A 20,176-nucleotide genomic window follows, 5' to 3' on the forward strand; every position below is an offset into this window, starting at 1 on the left:
TAGCATGAGTTCACTCAGAGGCAGTAAAGGGACTCTCGTGGTCTAGGTGCCAGCTGTAGGCAGGGTGAGATAGGGTTCAGTTGCAGGCAAAGTCAGAGTTCCAGAGGAAGACTGTTCAAACAAGTATTTCACTTTAAAGTTAATTGAGGGTCTAGGGACTTCAGAGAAGACACCCTAGGAGGACTCCTCAGTGGGCCTGGATCAACTGGATTAACGGCCACCCAATCAATCACAGAAAACCTACCAAAGCTATACAGAAATCAAAAGCTTAAGGTAGGTAAAATACCCCAGCCAACAGTACTTCAGCACAGAAGCAGAGTTGCAGTAGGAAGACTTCAGGATTTGCAGTCAAAAACCTGGTCGATGGATTCCTGTCAAAAATACTGAAGACAGGACGTGGGAAGGACTTTTGTAGCAGGGATCATGGAAAAAGGCTCCAGGCAAGAGTTTCCTCGGATTTGGCGCCTTGTTAAGCAAGATTTGTGTGGAGTACCCTTTGGGACCACTACACACAACTAGGACTACAGGTGTAAGCAAAAACAACCTTTGGTATAAGTGTGTACTACATAGTTTTGTGGTAGCGCTGCTGAGCAGTCAGGCTTATCTCAAGAGGGAATGTGAGCTGTAAGGATGTTACACAGAGCTCTATAATTAGTATTCATATAGACTCTTATACTCAAGGTTTCTTGGTAAAACTTATCAATTTATTTCACAGTCAGTTACAAAATATTCACTAGAAGGAGGCAATTTCTATCACACAATTATGCTTCAGTACTTCATAAAAGCAGGTTCTGAGGCATTTAAACTACTTTGAAGGAGGAGAAAATGGCATTCAGAGCATTTGAAGTAGGAGCAAAAAGGCATAAGGTAATAAAACAAATATTACAGTTACTCTAAAACAGTGCAACTAGTTTGAGTTCACCAGAGGATTTGATTCAATGCAATAGGTTAGGCCAAAGTCAATGGGCTAAAGTCTTGTATAGGATAAAGCAGTTCTTGAAGTTAAACGGAAAGGTATTTGCCAAGGTTCTCAGAAGTAGTTTGTAAAAGAAAGGTTCATATGTCGGGTCACAAGCTGACTAGGCCTGCAAGTTGCCAAAGTTTCAAGCACTTTCGCAGAGTGAGGTAAGTTCTCTCGGTCGGGTTTTCACATTACTTTACAATGAAGAAAAAGATGCAGCTGAAGACGTCTGTTCCTGGCAGTTCCTGCAGTTCTCGCTGTTCCTGAGCCTCAGTCATGAGGACAAGAGGGAGGACGGCGGGGAACTCTTGCACTGCACAGGGGCTGGTCAAAATTCTGGCAAAGTCAAATCTTCGAGTCTGGTAGCTGTAGTCAAGCACACAAACTGGTGTCCTCTGTGGCTATTCGGTTTCCTGCAGCACTCTGAGGAAAATACAACCAGATCCGAGAATGGTATCCAGGTGGCTTATGGGTCAAGTTGATTGGTCCCACCAACTGAAAGGGAGAACTTATCCTTGAAGGGCTTCTCTGTCGAGATGAACTAGGTGTTTCGGACCTGCAGCAGGGCTTCACCGGGCAAACCAATGTTCCAGGAGTTGCAGCAGCCGTCCTCTTCCAGCTCGTCTTCGGTTCTTTCATTCCAGTGGCCGACTGCCTTCCAAGCCAAGAAACTCGCCTTTTAAACCGTTTTCTCCCATTCATTCCAGCCTAGCTGCCACTCACCCAGCAGGGTGGCTGTCCTTGCCAGACAGTCAGCCAGCCAATCATGCCTGAGTGCATTTGGGTCTCATAGGAGACTAAGCACAGGGAGTTTCGGGCGCCTCCCTCACTTCCTGCCCACCCCAGACACTCGGGCACCTGAGGCGGTCCTCAGTCCTGAAGCCTGCCAGAGGCGTAGGAACAAAGGGACAACCTGGATTGGCGCGCAGAGACAAACTCTAGAAGGACCTTTCCAAAAAGAAATGGCGAAAAAAGTAGACCGGGGCCCGTTTAAACAATGGTTGCTCAGACACCTTCTTGAAAAACATGGCTCCCATGATCGGGAAAAACCATGGTAGTTTGTTGTACACGTCAGGACATGCACCTTGTGGGCATTGCATGAATTGCCATCAAAGTAGTAGAACCACACAAGTGGACCTAGGTTCGGGAAAACTCTGGTCACAAATGACATTTACCAATTGCAATACTAGCAATGTGATATACGCAATATGGTGTCCTTGCAAGAAATTATATATAGGTATGACAAAACGCAAAATCAAGGTGAGAATTTTGAAGCAAAAAAGCTGCATTAAAAACAAGGTGTCCATAGCTCCAATGGTTAATCATTTTTTAATGATGGACCACGGAATGGATGACTTTAGATGGACAGTGTTACACGTTTCACGATCTAATGACCGCGAGTCTGTAATTAAAAGATTACAGGCAAAAGAACTATGGTTGATTTTTTTGTGCAACTCAGCAGTGACAGGGCTGAATGAGGTTGTTGATTGGAACAGCCTGGTATGAAATATGAGGCCTGAGAAACCCTGGGTAATTATTTTTATATCTGAGTATTATTCCGAAGCGAATTAGGTAAATAACTTGCGGTCCAAAGATGCATATTTTTTTCTTGCATGACGTATGCGAATTTCATCTAAGTGTTATGTCGAATCGGGCGGTCGTTATTAAGCCATAGATGCGTTAGTGTGAGGTGTAGTTTGGAACTTGGTTGGCTCAAAATCGACTGCATTTGGCAGCTCCAACATCAACATAAAAGAGTAACGTACTTATCGGTGTATTCAGCCAGGACTGTGCCACTGCACTACACTTAATGAGTCAAAGGTATTTTATTTCTAACTAATCAATTTGTCTTTATTTACCTAATGCTGCGAGCGGTGTGACACGCCTTTAACTACAACCAGCTCTACAGGATTAACCGTTGTTATAAAACACCTCTGTCACGATACGCCGTAGGATCAGGTGACCAATAACGTGACTGACAGGCGGAAGTGCCGGAATACTCAAGACGCGGTCCGAGTAAGTATGGAATTTGTACCCTGCAAGTGTGTTTTTCCAACTCGCTTCCGTCTCCCTATAGCACGTTTTCCTTCCCTGTGTTTTCTTTGCCTCCCGCTCCATTGGAGATTAGGTTTTGCCGAGCGTTATGTCGGAGAAGGACTACTAATATTCGTTCTCTTGCATGAAGGTTTGGATTATGCGTGGAAACAAACAGCGCTTTCCACAGCAACCACTGACAGAGCGTTTACAGCTCTCGAGCGGAGAGATGCTAGGACTTTGCACCAGGAGCAACCTTTTGCCATGGCATAGCGTAGGTTCACGTATGCCCCCAAACAGAGGGTAAGTCTTGTTTTTTTATTTCTACTGTAAGTAGTCCAGGTCATGAATAAGGTCTGTAATAATACTGTCTAGCGAGAGGAATTATGTAGGTGGCCTTAGTGATCTTATTTAGTATGCGAGACAGCAGCGACATTTTGCATGACTACAATAACTTTCCCAGTACCTGACAACTCTGCCGTTGTTTAAGGGACAGAGTAATGGGTTTGCGTTTACATGTATTACAGCTAGTGCGAGTAGGTGACGTTACGTTCAAACTAGGACCTAATAATTTCTGCTGCTATTTTAAGTGTTCAAATTTGTAACAATATAGCGCGTTAGATGTAGGACTGAGAAAAGAAGAGAAATGCCTTGTTTTTTGGATTGGAACTAAGGTGGTACGGTTGATGCTGATGGGTGTGTTTGTGTCTACAGATTGCAAGTCTACTTTGAAGATGTGTCTGCATATCCATTGAAGGTGTTAGCAATCAGTAGGAGATTTATGGCTCCTTCATGTTTAGGCTTTTTTCAACAGCGTAATCGCTGTTTTTTCAAGCTGTTTCCCATAAGTTTATGAAGACCACCACAGAGAAAAGTATTTAAGAGTGTGAAGACCTGTTAAATTGCTTTTTTTTCCTGAAGAAGTTCTTATATTTTTGTCACCGTCGATAAGGGAATAGTTTCTTACCTGTAACTCCATTTCTCCAGCATTGGTATCTTTCATGGATTCACATGCTTGGAATATTCCCCGTCAGGCTGGGAATATTCTAAGCATGTGAATCCATGAAAGATCCAATGCAGGAGAAAGAACTTAACATGTTGGTGTTTTGGGGTGTTGTACAGTTGCCAACATGTCTCAATTATTGAGTTAAACAGAACCTCATGAACGTACACATGAGGATTTGCTTATTGAGGACACTAGACATTTCAAGAGAGTAACCTGGAAGTTAGGGACTGTCTTTTGTACTCGACAGAAGTGTTTATCACTACACAGGGTCTCTGGTAGTTTTAGATAGTAAGTGGGAGTGTGAATTGTTCATCAAAGGGTTCTTTGAACTGTATTTTAAGGGATATTAAGATAGAATCTTTTTATAGCTTCAATTGCACTTTGAGACAAAGAAAAAAAATCTTGTTTTATGGCAGAAATTATTCTGCACTTTGTTTTAAGTTGTATGAAATTTGTATTTTTATATTGATATAATACATTTTTGTAATTAATTGATATAGTGCATGGTGAGATTGCTTTAAGTGCTGAAATTGCATAAAGGGTGGTGTTTTAGTTTCCTAAAGGGGCAACAGCATGGAGGCAACGAGATTCTCAAGTTTAGAAGCTTTCGCAAGACAATTATTGAGGATGAATCTCGGGGCTATTTACATTTTCCCTAGAGTCTTTCTTTTGCGGTTTTGTAAAACCACTGCTAACAGCCATTTCGAGAAGAAAGGGTAGCATTTCACTGCTACATGAGTTTCTAGACATAAGGGGAATACTAGGTAACACCTCCAGCACTTTATTGTAAGATAGTGTGCTGGGACTAGGAATTTGAAAGAAGACTAGTAAAGTCATTTTCACTTTACTTACTCTGGGAAACCGTAGTTTATCCCAGAGTAGGTATTTAAACCTTGGGACAGCCAAAAAAGTCATCCCTGCGTCACTGCACTGAGGGTGCTGTGTGACATTTATTTGGATTTGTAGAGCGCGCTACAGCCCGCAGGCAATCCAGGCGCTATAACAGAGCTCAAGGAGGCTTACTTAAGGGTTACAATGAAGCCGCCCAATGAGAGAACTTGTTTATATTACAGAGTCACATGTCATGGAACATCACAGGTTACATCACAGGATACATCAAACAAAGAAGTTTGTTTTTATTGCTTTACAAAACGCTGAGTGAGAATCAATCAGCCTGAGGTGTGGTTGGAGGGCATTCCAAAGAGTGGGGGTGACTGAGGGGAAGCTACAGGCACCCGCATGGGCTTTCCGTGTTCTGGGGATGGACAGCAGGTTATAGTACGGGGACCTGGAAGGTTTGTAGGTAGTGGGTTTGGTGATCCTTCGTGCTAGATCGGGAGGAGCGAGGTCATGGAGACACTTGCGAGTCAACGCTAGGGCTTTGAAGATGATCCTTTGCTTGACTGGAAGCCAATGGACTTGTCTTCTAAGTGCAGAGATGTGTTCTTTGCGCGAGAGACCAGTGGCGGCTCTGAGCGTGTTTTGAACAATTTGAAGTTTGGTCACATTCTTGGCAGAGGTGCCTATGAATAGGGCATTGCAGTATTCTAGCCTTGATCCAATGATGTCCCTGGCGATGGTTAGGCAATTTTGTTGGGACAGGAAGGGTCGGACTGCGTGACGTTTGGAGTGGTAAGATGATGTGGAGGCTATGGCATTGACCTGCCTATTCATGGTCATGTCAGGTTCTAAGAAGACACCTAGGGTTTTAATGAAGTGACACGGTGATGGGTATGTTGTCAATGATGAAAGGAGTATTGAGTGCCCAGCTTACTCAAGGTGGAGGGTGAGCCAACCAGCAGAAGCTCGGTCTTCACTGTTGAGCCATAGCCAGTTTTCTGCCATCCAGGATTGGATTGTTGAGGAAATGGATCTCAGGGTATTCTGGTCGGACAGGTAGTCTCCCGAGAGGGGGTGAGGGGCATCAGTACATGGGTGTCATCTGCATAGTTTGTGTATGAGATGCCCAGGGAGTCCAGGATTTTAAACAGGGGCCTCGTGAAGAGTTTGTAAAGGGTAGGAGCCGTGCAGGAACCTTGTGGAACCCTGCATTTGATGGCAATAGGGTCAACGCAGGAGGAGTCAGACTTTCATAGCTCTGTCATTTAGAAAGGAGTCTATCCATTTGCATGCCTTGTCAGAGAAGTTGGCCACAGAGGATAGATACTGGCATTGAGTTTTGTCATCAACCAAGTCAAAGGCTGCCGATAGGTCGAGGAACAGGAGGAGCGCAGGTTTGCCGGCGTCTCAGAGGTCATGAATTGGTTTTTTTTTAGGTCAAGGAGAGGCATTTCGGTCCCATGACGAGGCCTGAATCCTGATTGTCTGAGTCCAAGGATATGGTTATCCTCTATGAATTTCTGAACTTGCAGGTAGGCTGCTTTATCCAGTATTTTCAATAGGAAGGGGACAGTGGTAATGGCCCTGTAATTGACTGGGATGGAGGGGTAAAGGGAGGGCTTCTTAAGGAGTGGACAAACCCACGCTTCCTTTAGTCCCAGTGGGACATAGCCAGTACGAAAAGAGGCATTAATGAATGTCGTGATCAAGGCTAGGGATGGGGCAGCCCTGATGACTTGTGCTGGGCAGACATCACCTGTGCAGTTTGAAGGTTTGGAGGAGTGAGATGACCTCTGATTCACTCATATCTTTGAAGTCGAACAAAGGAGAGGAATTGGAGTGGGTTGTGGAGGTATGGGTGCTTTCACTACTGGCGACAAGTTTGGTGATCTTCCTTTGGTGGGCGAGGATTTTGGCCTGTAAGGTCTCAAGTTTATTTAGCATGGCAGACTGAATGGAGTTGCACCAGGCTTCGTCCTTCACAATTGGTGAAGGCGGGCAGAAGGGGGTCTCGAGGTCTCTGAATAGGGCAAAGATTTCACCGGCTTACATGTTTAGCATTGGTAATCCTGGTATTGTATGATGCGGCTTTGGCGTTGGTAATGGTGGTTTTGTATATCTTAGAGATTGTTTTGAAAGCGGTTCTGGTAGCTTTAATCGGGTTATTGACCCACGTGGTGAGAGCAGTTCTTTTTTGTCCACGCATCTGTAAGAGGACTTGGGTGAAACACACATTACAGTGCTTGGTTTTATTTGCTTTTTTGAGGGAGAGAGGTGCTACCAGGTCAACGGCCTGGGATATGTTTCCATGTAATTTCATCTCAGATGTTTTTTCGTGGGCTTTAACGCAGATTTTTTAACGAGAAGAATTTGGGGGTTCCCCCACAACACCCCCATCCCATTTATAATTTATATATCCCCGAACACCCACACCCAATATATATATTTTTTCCAACCCCCCCAAAAAAATGCAATGAGTTTTCTTTCGGCAAAAAAAATCGCGTTAAAAACCCTGCGAAAATATATCCTGTGATGAAAGGACGTCATCCCTGGGATATGACCCTTTTGAAGCCATTAGCAAGGAGTTCAGGCTCGTTGGAAAAGGTAGGTAGCAGGGCAGGTACCTTGAGATGCTGAGAAAGGTTGTTGTGGGTGAGTAGTTTCGAACTACCTGAGAGTGCAGCCGGTAGGGGGGATGGAGGGTTGTTGAGGGTCCTTAGAGGTGATAATGTTGAATGTAATGTAGTGGTGATCAGACCAGGGTAGAGTCTAGATCAAAGGGTGGCTGAGCGAGCAGTTGTGGTGTGCAACCCAGTCCAGGGTGCGGCCTATTGTATGGCTAGGGCTAGAGATGGTTTGCGAAAACCCTAGGGTGGATAAGGCTTTATTAAGGGCTGTAGCATGCGTCTCTTTGGGGTCATTGAGGCCTAGGTTAAAGTCCCCCAGGAGCAGCATTTTAGAGGATTTTTTGAGGTTATCAGAGAGGGAGTGGGTGAGGGCATCTTTGAAGTGACCGGAAGGGCCAGGAGGTTGATAGATGAGGTAGAGGGCGATGGTGCAGTTGTGGGAGAGTTAAGTTTAAGTAGAAGGTAGTCAGAGCTCTGATCGAGGTCCTTCTGAATAGTTCCGATTGAGAGTGAATCTTTGGCAATGACGGCTACCCCGCCACTTCTGTGCGAGGAGCGGTCACGTCTGTATATAGTGTACCCAGAGGGGATGGCTAGGGCAAGTCCAGATGCATCAGTCAACCATGTTTCGCTAAGGAATAGGAGATCGAGGTTGATGTTGCCGATTAGGTCATGTACATCAAGGGCGTGCGCCGGTAGAGACCTGGAATTGATGAGGGCACATTTTAGGTGGGCTTCTGGTGGGGAGGAGGGAGCAGTGGAGGAGACAATGCTGGGCATGGCTGGCAGCTGTGCAGTGGTCGGACTGGCCGCAGAAAGAATAGGAGGGGTAAGACTCTGATAAGGGCCCAGTAGCAGTGGTGCTGGAAGTAGTACAGGGTAGCATTACAGTAGGTACTGACTTGGCTAGAGGCATAGTAGCAGTGGTACAGGGTAGCATTACAGTAGGTAGCATAGGTACTGACCTGGCTATAGGCACAGTGGCAGTGGTGCTGGTAGTGGCACAGGTAGTGGTACATGGTAACATTACAGTAGGCATCAGAATAGGCACCAGAATGGGTGTGGTGTTTCGAGCTTTGCGTAGGTTTACAAGGGGCCCTGGCACTTCTGTCCGCATGCTGAGTGCAGAGGTATCATTCAGTGATAGTTTTTTGTTGGTGGGCAGGGCCACTCGATGGCATATGGGCTGCTGCCGAGCGGACGCACACTGAAGAGGGAGAGTGGGATCCCTGCTCAGGTGCGTGCATGCTGGCGGTAGTGGTGGCTGGGGGTGGGGAGGTGTGAGGTGTTAGAGGGCTGTCCCTCAGACCAACAGGCCATGCGGGCAAAGGAGGTATGAAAAGAGTATGCCTATGGAGTTTTCTAAAACTCCACAATCAAAGAACACAAGAGTAAAAAACATCAAAATACATGAGCGGGAAAAAAGGCTCACTCTCTCCAGTTAAAAGAATCAAGTCCTCAAATTCCAGCAAAGTTGCTGGGGGTCTCTAAAGTGAAGGGAATTAGCCCATTTATGAGAATTCTTCCTAACAGCCTCCGATAAGTGGAGCACGCACGCCCCACCACCTTATCGCTAGATGGAACCCCTTGTCGAGCGCAATCCTGTCTTGGACACTTCGACCCAACGGGCGCTGACGCTCTTCCAGCAGAGGGCGCCAAGGAACTCCTGCAGAGGGCGCATCCATAACCTGCAGCGTCGGATGAGGTAAATGCATGACGGCGGCATGCCGAGCAGAGACTTTATGGCCCTCACGTGGCGATCTTCGGTGCTAGCAGCTGCTGCACTTGGCCCAGGATGGCTGCCATCCTCTATTTCGACTGCAACGCCAGGCATGCCACCGGGTTGAGTCGGGACCCCAGGAACAGCGCGTCCAGCGACAGAGTCAAGCAGAACTTTTCATAGTACACCGAGAACCCCATAATTGTCAGAAGGTCCTCGCCGTGTGGTCGACTGCAATTTTTCTTGCTCTGGCCCGGATGAGCCAGTCGTCCAAGTAAGGGTAGACGTGAATCCCTTCTAGTCGTAGATGGTTTGCCACAGGCGCCAGGCACTTGTTGAAGACTCTGGGCGCTGACTTCAGTCTGAAGGGAAGGGCTTTGAACTGGTAGTGCTTCCCTTGAACGACGAAGCGCAGAAACATGCAGTGTCCTTTGTGAATGTGTGGGGATGTGTAAGTATGCATCTTCCAGTTCCAACATCGACAGTCTTCCTCTTCTAGCTGTCTGAGCACGTGTTGGAGACCATTTCGGAACTTCTGGGACGTTATGCATTTGTTCAGTCGTCCCAGGTCGAGGATGGGCCTCCAGCCCCTGGTCTTCTTTCGTACGAGGAAATACCTAGAGTAAACTCTGAGGTACCAAAGCCGCTTTGGGACCAGCTCTATCGCCCCTTTCCTTAACATGGCTCGAACCTCCAGCAGCAGCTGAGGGATGTGGTTTTCCTGCCGGGCCACCTGTGGTATTTGGCTACACTTTCGTTGGAACTCGTGTGTCCATGGGCGAGAGCATGGATAGGGAAAATACTCAGAAATGTGTTCATTCCCTTCTACCTTAGAGACCCCCCCCCCCACAGCACTTTTTGCTGCTCTTCAGGACTTTTAATTTCTAACCTGGAGAGAGTGAGCCCTTTTTCTCACTCACGTATTTTTATTGTGATTTAGATTTTCTTTTACCTTGAGTCTGACACACTCCATAGGCATCATCTTTACATTGTACCTTCAGTGACGTGGCACAGGGAAGTGTTAGGGAGAAATCTCAGAAATGTGCTAATTCCTCTCTAATTTAGAGACCCCCCAGAAACTTTGCTGGGTTTTGAGAACTTGAATTTCGAACCTGGAGAGAGCAACACCCTTTTTCCCCACTCTCCAATGCATTTTTTAATGTTATTTGAACACTTTCTTTTGGTTGTGGAGTCTGACAAACTCCATGGGCATCATCTTTTACATTGTGTCACACAGCACCTTCAATGCAGTTGCACAGGGAAGTCTTTCAGATTTCCCCAATGCTTAAATACCTTCTCTGGGATAAACTGTTTCTAAGAGCAGTAAAGTGAAATTGACTTTACTTACACGTGTAACTTTCTAGACCCAGAACATACTATCTTACAATAAGAGTGCTGGAGGGGTTACTTTGTATCCTCTTTTGTCTAGCTTCTCATTTAACAATTTTATGTTACCCTTTCCTCGATGAATGGCTGTTGGTAGTGGTTTACTTTTAACTACCATGGTGTGCTTTTACCGCGGGCTGCATTCACAGCTGCAGTAAAGCACACGAGGGTGCCATTTTTCTCAAAATGGCCCTGGTCTTTTTTTGCCATTTCTTTGTGGAAAGGGCCTTCTTGACATTTACTCCGCGCGCCAAACCAGGTTTGGTCCCTTTGTTCATTTGATCTTTGGTGGGATTCACAAGTAAAGCCTGCCTCTGGCTCCAGGGTGTCTGGCGGGGGCAGGGAGCGAGGAGGTGCCCGAAACTCCCTGTGCTTACTCTCCTAGGAGACAGGAATGCACTCCTAGGTGATCGGCCGGCCGGCTGGCTGTTCAGCAAGGACAGCCCCTCTGCTGGGTGACTGACAGCTACTAGGCTGGAATGAATGGGAGAAACCTGCATAAAAAGGAGAGGCTTTTTGGCTTGGAAGGCAGAGTCGACCACTGGATGAAGGAATCCGAAGAAGAACTTGGAAGAGACGCTTCCTGGACCGTTGGTTTTCCCGGTGAAGCCCTGCTGCAGGTCCGAATCGTCAAGTTTGCATCGACAGAGAAACCCTGCAAAAGACTTCTGCCTTTGAGTTGGTAGGACCAATCAACTTCAAGTAAGCCACCTGGACACCTATTCTCGGAGCTGGTTGCATTTCCACAGATTGTGTGAGTTACTTGTAAGCTGGCCGAAAGCATTTGGAAGATCCTCCGAACTCTGACGTCGGACCGAGCGACCGAGCCTGACCCCTCTCAACTGAGTGTGGGACCTCAGAAGCCAGGACGGTTCCCTTGGACAGCCAGGACCAGCGTTGTTACGAGTGCGGTAGCTGAAACACAAAACAGCCACTGAAATTGAAGTTTGCCAGTTGCAAGCTTTGACCAGTCCCAGTGCAGGAGTCCCCCAACGTCCTCCCTCTTGTCCCCACGACTGAGGCCCAGGAAAAGCGAGACCTGCAGGAACAGCGAAATCGGCAGGAACTGCCAGGAACAGAACTCATCAGCTGCATCTTTTTCTTCATTGTAAGATACTGTAAAACAAGAGAGAACTTACCTCTCATGGCGAAAGTGCTTGAAACCTTTGCAACTCACAGGCCTAATCAGCTTGTGACACAACATAGGATTGTTCTTTTTCCAAACTACTTCGAAGAACTTGTGCAGAGACTTTCGTTTAATTACCAGAACCGCTTTAACCTATCCTAGACTTTAGCCCATTGACTGTGGCCTAGCCTATTTAATTGACTCTTCTGGTGAACTCAAAGTATTTGCACTGTCCAAGACCAATTGTAGCCTTTTATGTTCTGATAACCTTTGACTTTTACTCCTCTTGAAAAGTATTGAAGTATATTTATGTGTTCTTATATGATTGCCTCCTTCTAATGAATGTTTTATAACTGACTAACGAATGAATGAACAAATGAAGTATTTATCCAAGAAACCATGAGTATACGAGTTTATCGGAACACCTGTGATTGTAAACCTCTAACATCATTACTGCTAACATTCCCCTCTTGAGATCTGCATTGGAGCGACAGGGCCTCCCTGTCCTTGTTCTGTAGTCCTGTTTCATGTGGGTTCTGCATTGTTTTCTGCCCAGGAGTCCATGTGGGAATCCTGGCAGTACAGCTCTTCCTCTTTCTTGTTTGGGGTACAGACCCTTGGGATACCCTTATGGCACCCATGGGTGGGGGTACAACCCTGTACCCTTATTGTATGTTTTGGGCACCTGTGTGTGGCCGGCAGGGCGTGGGCTGGTGGCAGCTCCATGCAGAATTTGACAGGTACCCCGAGTTTCTTCCATTTTGGGATACCCAGGCCCTGCCATTGGAATCAGTTGATTCCTGATAGGAGACACAATGGCCCAGAAGAGGGTACAACTTGACATTGTGCTACTCAAAGAACGGAGCCGCAACGCTCCATTGCCTAAGATATTTGATCCAAGGACTCCTTTGCTCATCGTCTACCACTTTGTCCGGCAAGAGAAGGTCAAGGTAGTCGACGACCGAGGAGAATCCACTCGTGGGTTTCCTGCCCCCCGAAGACCTCAAAGACACCAATGAGGATCCAATAGCCAGCCGTAGTCATGTCCCGATCGCCGACGCCCTTGCTGGGCCAAAGTTCTTCATTCACCCTTTGTAGCAACAAACTACCGTCGCTTGTAAAATACGTTTTATTTACAGGTTGCCCAAGTGTGGGGGATCCTCGCAACCAACTTTCTCATGGCAGTGGGATAGACTGTTCTGCCATTGCTTGATTTAACTTGATTTCTTTCTGTGGTCTATCATTGATTCATCTTATAATGTGATTCGGGTAATATTTGGGGCTGTTAGCCGTGGACGCATTTCAAAGGAATCGATAGTTAAGAGTGGTACCACATATACCTGTATATTTTTGCCCTTATAGTATTGCCAAAGTACAAAGTGTGTTATTGTGATTGTGTATATAACTTTGAACCTTATTTATATAAAGACTTATCACTAACATAGTGCATGGACATTCCTTTGTGGGTGCTTGGGGACTACACTGTACTTAAGAACCATCCCGCTTCATCTCCTGAGAGCTAAGCCTTGATTGCTCGCCACGTGTTAGGGAGAATTCTCAGAAATGTGCCAATTCCCTCTACCTTAGACACTCCCAGCAACTTTGCTGGATTTTGAGGACTTTGAGGACTGGAGAGAGTGAGACTTTTCCCCACTCTCTTTTATTTTAATGTGATTTCTGAACTCGGTTTCTTTTGGTTGTGGAGTCTAAAACTCCATAGGCATCATCTTTTACATTGTGGCACACAGCAACTTTAGTACAGTGACACAGGGATGTCAGATTTCCCCAAGGTTTGAATACATTCTCTGTGATAAACTGTTTCCCAGAGCAGTAAAGTCAAATTTACCAATGTAAGTAAAGTCAATTTCTAGACCCAGCACACACTATCTTACCATAGGGGGCTGGAGGGGTTACCGAGTATCCCTTTTGTCTAGCCTCTCATGTAACATTTTTATGTTACCCTTTCTACAATTAATGGCTGGTGGCAGTGGTTTCGTTTTTACTACCGTGGTGTGCATTTACTGCAGGCTGCGTTCGCTGCCGCAGTAAAGCACCCAAGGGTGCCATTTTTTTCACAACGGCCCAGTCTTTTTTCACCATTTCTTTGTGGAAAGGTCCTTCTTGAGATTTACTCTGTGCGCCAAACCAGGTTTGGTCTCTTTGTTCATTTTGCCTTTGGCGGGAATCTCCAGGGTTTCTGGGGTAGGCAGGAAGTGAGGGAGGTGCCCGAAACTCCCTTTGCTTAGTCTCCTAGGAGACCCAAATGCACTCTGTAGTGATTGGCTGGCTGGCTGTCCGGCATGGACAGCAACCCTGCTGGGTGAGTGGCAGCTAGGCAGGAATGAATGGAAGAAAACTGTTTAAAAGGCGAAGGGAATTAGAACATTTATGAGAATTCTCCCCAACACCCATGCCAAAACCCCTCGAAGATTGGGTAGACTTACCACCTGAGGACCGAAATGACATACGCTGCTGCTGTAGCGTGCCCAGGGCATGAGCTGTCTGTGTCCGCCTTGGCCCGTCGGGACTCATCCACAGCTTAAAAAGATTGTCTAAGTGCATGTCCAAGACCCTGGTCTGGACCGCCTGTCGGAAATTGGTGGCCATGAGCCAGCTCTAGCAAGCAAAATCATCATGCTCCAAAATAAAATACAGCAAAAAAAAAAAAACGCTGAACCTACAGCACCTGCCTAAAAACCCTCCACCTAGTGGCCCACCGACGGCACATAATATATTCCACTTCACCAAAATGTCTACCCTGGAAGTAGAAAAAAATGATCCTTTCACTGAAGCCTTCCAATTGCAAAGGCGACATCTGCCCAGCGCAACTAATAAAAGATTCTGCCAGAGAACTAGCTCCATTTATCGCCAAATTGATCAATGTCTCCTTTGCCTCAGGTTCCATCCCTGCCAACCCAAAACAGTCTTGGGTGCTCCCTCTCCTCAAGAAATGGACATTAGATCCCCTCATCCCTACCAACTACTGTCCCATTACCACGGTACCATTTTTACTTAAAATATTGGATAAAGCTGCCTACAACCAAATTCAGAAAAACCTAGAACTGCATAAACTCTTAGGAGACAGACCATCTGCCTTCTGCCCTCTATACGGAACATAAAGCACCCTAATTGATTTAAAAACCCAAATCGATGAGCTGAGAGACAAAGGCAGGACAGTACTCCTGCTCCTACTTGATCTCTCAGCTGCATTTGATTTAGTGGACCACAAGGTCCTCAGTAGACACCTTGACTCTGCTGCTTACTTCACCGCTGAGGCTATCAGATGGATTGAATCATTCCTGAGCGAGAGAAACATGAGTATTCTCTCCATTGGCAGCCGCAGACCCTATCCCTATCCTGTCCAGTGTTCCTTAAGGTTCTTGTGTCTCTCCAACGCTATACAACATCTTCACCAAGCCCTTGTCCGATGATTTGGACCATCTGGGTGTCATCTACACTAATTATGCAGATAAACATATTCTCCACCTGCTTTCTGGGGATAATAGTAAGAACACAGAGTTGGTGAACAGGGTATATCTTATCATCCAGGCATGGATGGCCACTTATGGCATGTGCCTGAACGATAAGACTGAGTTGATAATCATGGGTACACATGCCAAAATCAAAAAACTAGGCCAGGAATTTTCTTCATTCAATATCGACAGGAATAGCATCAAAGTCTCCAAGGAAGTAAAAACCCTTGGTTTCTACTTGGACTCCACTTTGTCCTTTGATAAACAGGTAAAATCCTTGGCCTCCACCATAGCCTACACTTGCAGGATGATAAGAGCTTCCTCTTTAACGACAGTGGTTTGATCCTGGCCAGAGCCTTAATATTATCCAGAATTGACTACTGTAATGCCCTTTACAGTGGTGCTAATAAAACTACCATCCGGAGGCTCCAAACATTACAAAATAACGCCTTGAGAGCAGCACTTGGCATAAACAAAAGAACCCATATCTCCTCCATTAGACGCCAACATAAATGGCTGTCTACTGGCAACAAAATACAGCTAAATACGTTATCACTGACCCACAAAGCGTTAAACAACGCTGCCCCCAACTACCTTAAAAACTTCTCAGAAGAATCTCTCAGACCAACTAGAGCTGGCAATGCCAATTGCCTGGCTATACCCAGATACAGGCTTACCGCAATTGGTGGCAATAGTTTCCCAGTGAAGGCTGCCAAATTATGGAACCTACTGCCACTAGACATAAGAGCAGACCAACCCTACCTACATTTCAGAAGAAGGTGCTATTAAACACCTCATCCCTACTGACCCTTAATCTCCTACCATTTGGCTAACTCCGTACCTAGATCAGCTTATTCCCACATGCCTAATTTTCCCAGTTAAACTCTGTCACCTTGTAACTTGTATATTTGTACATTACATATTTCTGTGTAACCATATACGCTTTTATATTGTATATTTTGTATGTGTTGTAACCATGTAAGCCTTTATATTGTATATTTTGTAAGCCTTGCATTTTCTTACTACTGCGCCCTGTAACCTACGGGTCTGGTGCGCATACAAAGTGAATAAACAAACAGCTATGACAGTGGAGTCAAACGCCATTGATCATCTGGCGGAAACCTGCATCTGCGATGTCCGTGGCCACCTTGATCCGACGCACCTCACCCTCTTGAAAAATCTCCAAAGCCTCCAAACTCTTATCCTCAGCAAGTCCAGTAGAGGTGTGAGCTTGAACCAACACGCCCGATCGTAGCGTGCAACGATAATGATGGGCATTGGTGGCCTTGATCGTTGTCGCTGCAGAGTAGATGACTGTTAGGCAAGATTGTATGCAGTACCCTTTGGGTGCACTACAATAAAATTGAGCTCCTGGCAATAGGAACCCAACCTTTGGTATGAGTGAACTACACAGGTTGGTAGTGTGATCGAGCAGCCAGGCTTATCTCAAGAGGGGTCAATGTGAGCAGTAATGTTGTGAGACAGTTGTGGAAGTTATCCAAATAAACACTTCTACTCAATGTTTCTTGAAAAAACAATTCATAATTTATTTCACAGTCAGTTAGAAGCGCCTTCTTCAGAAAGGGAGAAAAACATGTAACACTTAAATATACTTCAAAAACACTTAGTTTCTCTAAATCAGATGATACCCACTGGGGAAGGCACACAGACACTTCCTACACCTTCGGGTGACTTAAATAGCCAGGACACTGGACATCGATTTATCACTGGTACATTTAGAGCAATACTGAGTTTGGAGAAAAAGATAGAATAGAGGAACAAAACAAAGGTTAACAAATAATTAACTAACATGTAAGTACTTTTAGAAACCTTCCAATGCAGAGTGAAATTAACCCTTTCCTTGGGGAAAGGCCAAAGCACAAAGTCAGAGGTAAAGAGGAGTCTCTCAGGGAGCCAGGACCGCCAATGTTAATTGCACAATGTCAAGGCGAGCTGAAGATCTTTTACAGGTAGTTAAAAAAAGTCTTGCAAAGTTTTTAGAAATGTTTGTAGAAAATAGAACACTCTAAGGGCCACAAGCTGAGAGGCTTGTGAGGGGCAAAGCTTTAGCAACTCTGCAAGGTAACCAAGACAGGTCTCAACTGAGAGCAAGGAAGGCTACACAAAAGGTAAGTTCTTAGACTTTACAGTAACGCTGGTTAGAAGTAATTATTCCAGCTGGCTTCTGTTCCTGTGCAGCTCTGCAGATCCTGTTCCTGAGCCTCATTCGTGGGGACAAGAGGGAAGACATCTGGGGACTCCTGCTCTGCAATGGGACGGTCAGCGGCAGCAATTGGAAAACTTAGATTCAGCAGTTCAGTGTTTCAGCTACTCGCGTCTGATAGCAAATAGCAACACAGCGAATCTCGGATACCACTTCAGACTTTCCTTGCTTCTGGGGTCCAGCACTCTGTTGACATGGCTCAGGCTTGGATCTTCCTGGCGTTCGGGTCAGACTTAAAAGCGATGCACTCGATCTGGTGTTCCTCTCGCTGGCACTTCGGTTCCAGCAGCAGCAGAAGTACAGCCAGCTCAGAGAGGATGTCCAGACGAGTTCACTTTGGGGTTGATTGGTCCCACCAACCTAAGGGGAGAAGTCGTCCTTGCAGGGCTTCGCTTGTCAAGACCAATTCAGAGCTTCAGCACAGCAGCAGGGTGTCACCGGGCAAACCAACAGTTCAGGAGTTGCAGCAGGCATCTCTTTCAAGTTCTTCTTCAGATTCCTTCATCCGGTGGTCGACTCTGCCTTCCAAGCCAAAAAGTTCTGGCCTTGCTTTTTATGCAGGTTTCTCCCTTTCATTCCAGCCTAGCTGTCAATCACACAGCAGGGTGGCTGTCCTTCAAGGACAGCCAGCCAATCACCTCTGGGTGCATTCTTGTAACCTAGGGGATTAAGCACAGAGAGTTTCGGGCACCTCCTCACTTCCTGCCCTGCCAGACATACTGGAGCCAGAGGCGGGGTTCACTCATGAATCCCGCCAAAGACAAAATGCACAAAGTGACCAAACCTGGTTTAGCGTCCAGAGAATCTCAAGAAGGACCTTCCCAACAAGAAATGGAGAAAAAAGAAGACCGGGCCATTTTGACAAAATGGGCACCCATGCGTGCCTTACTGCAGCTGCAAACGCAGCCCACGGTAAAAACACACAATGGTAGTACAAAGTAAACCATTGCCCCCAGCCATAAATTGTAGAAATGGTAACAAATTGTTACATGAGAAACTAGACAAGGGGGATACTAAGGAACCCCCACCACCACCCTATGGTAAGATAGTGTGTGCTGGGTCTAGAAAGTTACAAAATATAAGTAAAGACAAGTTCACTTCATTGCTCTTGGAAACGGTTTAAACCTAAGAGACTTCCCTGTGCCACTGCACTGAAGGTGCTGTGTGCCACATAGGGATGTAACGGTATACCGTTAAAGATACCGTGAACCACTTAATTGACCAATAATAACCGTCACATTGTTTATACCGGTATACCGTTTATACCGTTAAGTGTGCTTTTCAGTCTGATTTGGAAAGGCTGCAGAAAGCAAGTGCTGCGCAGTCTTGGTCTTGCACTGTTGGATGTGCCATCTGCCAAGTAGTTTCAGTTGGAGCAGTTTTTAATGCCATTCCATAAACCACACGTGCCTGACACAATCAATATGTTAGCAATAGGAAGAATAAATACAGTGCCAAGAAATAAAAGGGTTTACTTTGGGATGGCGGCTTTGGGGTTTATGTATTTATAATGGATAATGTTTGCTAAACATATGACAATGGGGGATTTCCCTGGTTCTATCATTGAATTTACATATAATAGGTCACACTGCAAAATTCACTCATCTCAGTGGGTATTCACTGCTGCCATACCAAAGGTGACATGTTCGTGTTTACTGAACACACTTTGGCCCGCAAGTAAACTAAAGGCTGTCACATAAAGAGAGAGTGCGTGTGTGTGTTCATGCGCACATGCGTATACTACCATCAGCCTCGATTGATCTGTGGCGTGCAGGTTATCAAGATGGCAACTAGTTCATCTTCACCAGTCGCCAGTGGGGGAGCCAAAAGCCTAAATGACCACGTAAGAAAAGCTATTAAGTTTGCTTTGCCAGTCGCAGCAGGGCTCTCCCCTCCTCCTCTCCACACGTGTGTTTGTGTTTGGTGGAAGCAAGGGGTGACATTTCAGTGGAAAGTATGTTTGAAAAGCCCAATTCTGGTCCTGGGTGCCTGGTTTTGTTTGTGATGATAAATCTGACAGTTTATGACCTTTTTAGAAAATATTTGTTAAGATTAGTTAACTTCACCTGCTATACCGCGATAACCATGATGTACCATCATTTGGCAAGAAGGTTATCGTACCGTCATAAAACTAATACCATGACACCCCTAGTGCCACAATGTAAAGATGATGCCCATTCAGTTTGTCAGACTCCAAAGTCAAAAGAAACAGAGTCCAAATCACAGAAAAATAAATGAGTGGGAAAAAAAGGTCTTGGTCTCTCCAAGTTAGAAATTAAAAGTCCTAAAGTGCAGCAATAAGAGCTTGGGGACTCTAAGGTAGAAGGGATTTACACATTTCTGAGAATCCTCCCCAACGACAGAAAAGGGGGGGCAGATGTGGGTAAGCCCTTCAGAGACGCAGAATGGCAGATGGTTATCAGGTATCAAACAATTATCTAGAAATGCCAAACTGCAACTAATACAAATGTATATAAACACACAGAGCTTACTTAACGCCTCAAACTATCTCCAGTTTTAAAGGCGCAGACAAACACTGCTGCCCTAGATGTAATAAGGAGAATGCAGGGATATTGCATTTGTTTTGGGCTTGCTCAGAAATAAAACAATGCTGGGGGAAAAATTGTGAGTAGAATGTCCAGGGGATATGTAATCCTTAATGTCCAATCCCGGCAGCTTGCCTGGTAGGAATTTTTGCACGCTCGAATAGACGATAAGACCTAGCCTATGTTTTGGCAAAGCTTAGGATAGCAATGAACTTGAAATCCCCAAAGGGCCC

At 45.7% G+C, this 20,176-nt stretch overlaps 1 protein-coding gene across 1 annotated transcript in view; it reads right to left on the minus strand.

The window, feature by feature from the left end:
• The window catches only part of MAU2 (MAU2 sister chromatid cohesion factor), an 893,447-nt gene that overhangs the window by 146,529 nt on the left and 726,742 nt on the right, over positions 1–20,176 (minus strand). The window lies entirely within an intron of this gene.

Source organism: Ambystoma mexicanum, chromosome 1p, assembly GCF_040938575.1.
Source record: "Ambystoma mexicanum isolate Mex_15411 chromosome 1p, UKY_AmexF1_1, whole genome shotgun sequence".
Classification (NCBI taxonomy): Eukaryota; Metazoa; Chordata; class Amphibia; order Caudata; family Ambystomatidae; genus Ambystoma; species Ambystoma mexicanum.